This window comes from Petaurus breviceps, unplaced genomic scaffold (genome assembly GCF_028583685.1).
Source record: "Petaurus breviceps papuanus isolate PSGF00001 unplaced genomic scaffold, PetGlider_PUasm1.0 90740, whole genome shotgun sequence".
Lineage (NCBI taxonomy): Eukaryota > Metazoa > Chordata > Mammalia > Diprotodontia > Petauridae > Petaurus > Petaurus breviceps.
In genome coordinates this window covers 4,245,556-4,247,971 of record NW_027187330.1, presented here as the reverse complement: position 1 = coordinate 4,247,971, position 2,416 = coordinate 4,245,556, and the positions used below count along the sequence as shown (strand labels likewise).

The window sequence follows — 2,416 nt, the reverse complement described above, 5'->3', positions numbered from 1 at the left end:
TATCTATCTATCTATCTATCTATCTATCTATCTATCTATCTATCTATTCCTCTGTCATTCTATCATCTATTTGTGCATGTCTGTCTATCATCTATCTGTCCATCTGTCTATCTTTTATCTATCTGCCCATCTGTCTATCATCTATCTGTCCATCTGTCTACTTGTCTATACAAGGACCTTTAGCTATCATGGAAATGCTAAATGGACACTGACACAGTTTTGGCTATCATGGCAAAAAAACATACCATCCTTGGCTTTCCCCATACCTACTTCTATTCCCACTCAGTGGGACTACACTTGTAGAGACATTGCATCAATCACCCAGGACTGATGCTGAGTCATTTTCACCCCAAGCTCTGGATTGACACAATCATACAGAATTGATCATTTACTTCAATTCCCCTTCCCCCCCTTTTTTTAACAGATAATTATGCTAAGGTCTAGGAAGTATGAGTAACTGGTCCAGAGTTGGTTAGTTAGTAGCAATAGCCATAGTTTTTATAAAGTGCTTTGAGGTTTTTTTTATTTTTATATTTTTTAATTAATTTGTTTGTTTCCTTTTAGTTTACAGGATTCAATTCCACATTTCCTTGAGTTTCACATTTTGTCCCCCTCTCTCCCCTTCCCCCCCATGGAGGCATATAGTCAAGTATAGGATCTGTAAATACTTTCACATTATACATTAGTCAGGTTATAAAGAGGGATTGTATCAGATGGAATGAAAAATGGGAAAGAGGACAAACAAGAGAAGGAAAAAGATCAGGTATTTTGCTTCCACCTGGATATAAACTCAGTTCTTTCCAATTCTTTCTCTGGATAGTGCTTTGAGGTTTGCAAAGAATTTTACCAATATCATCTCATTGTATCCTTACAACAACCCTAGGCTAAAGGTGCTATTATTATCCCCATTTTACAGATGAGGAAACTCAGGCAGACAGGGTAAGTGGCTTGTCCAAGATCATACAACTGGCAAGTGCCTAAGGCTAGATTCGAACTCTGGACTTCCTACTCCAAGTCAAAGCTCTATCCATTGTATCAATTAGCTGACCACTAGTGGTGAAGGCATGGCTAGAGACCAGGCCTCCTGATTACCATCTGATAGTCTTCCCTTATCTTGAATCCTTATCTTACACCTTATCTTGAATCCCTTTCCCTCAATGCCTTGCTAGTGACTGGCTGGATCATCAGAAAACTGACTTCAATTAATAGCATATTTCTCTAAGAAAACAACTATACTCTCATAGCGGCCTCCAACTCTTTCATCCAAAAGAGTGACTAATATGGTCATTTCAGATACAGTGGCAAGACTAGTAGGGAGATATTTTTGGGTGTGGGAAGTGCCTTGTGACATTCTCTATCTACTTGACTAAATCTACTGTTGTCCAACAGAACTTAGCTCACGTAACCTCTGTTCTCTAGCTCTACTCCACTGGAACAGAGAATAAAGATATTCTCAGAGGCCACTCTGACAAGTATAAAAGGATTACAAGGATTTTTTTGTAGTATCCCGAAACTGGAAGCAGGTAGATCTCATCCATTGGGAAACAATAAAACCAAATAGTAAAATATTCATGAAATGGAATATTACTGTCCTACAAGAAATGATGAATATAAAGACTTCAGAGAAGCTAAGTAAACAGAGAGAAAAAAAGAATAAACCAGAAGACTTTTCAATTACTATGATCATGCTTGGCCCCTGAGAAGACATGAGTGAATGAAGGGGTTGGACTATATAACCTCTGAGGTCCCTTCCAGATGTAAATCTGTGAATCTATGAACTTCCCCCCATTTTGTTGTTATTGTTCCAGAAATGGGAGACTAAGGGTACGAAATATTCCATATACTATGTGGTAATGTATTTTTAAAAATATAATTGCAAAACTGAAAATACTATGAAATAATATTTCTCTAACCTATAACCTTTTCTAGACTTTTCCCTTGAAAAGATAAGAAGAACAAAGCCTCTAGTCTTTTCCTATGAAATGGAGTAAGGGTGATAATAAGCTTTTTCTTATCTAGATAAGATTGCCTGTAGTGATCAGTGCCAGGATCCAACTGGGGAGAGTATCTTTTCTTTTGAAAATCAAGGTTAAGATATTGATTGTAGAAAAAAAAAAGATATTGATCATAGGAAAGAACTTTTAAGGGGAAGTGGTCCAAGAAAGAATAGAGTGATGACTATTCTGGAATGTTATTACATGTTAACAAATTATCACTTTTTTCTTTGTTTAATATTTCTATAAACGTTACCTTAAAATTGTCATGGAACAGAAACAACTCTGAGGGCATGGGAAAATGTTGCTATTTTGAATCTGTAGGTGTGTGTGTGAGAGACAGAAAGAGAGAGAAAGAGAGAGAGAGAGAGAGAGAGAGAGAGAGAGAGAGAGAGAGAGAGAGAGAGAGAGAGAGAGAGAGA

General features: G+C 37.0%; 1 protein-coding gene across 1 annotated transcript in view; it reads right to left on the bottom strand.

Annotated features, from left to right (window-relative positions):
- The window catches only part of CNNM1 (cyclin and CBS domain divalent metal cation transport mediator 1), an 84,544-nt gene that overhangs the window by 38,913 nt on the left and 43,215 nt on the right, over nucleotides 1–2,416 (bottom strand). The window lies entirely within an intron of this gene.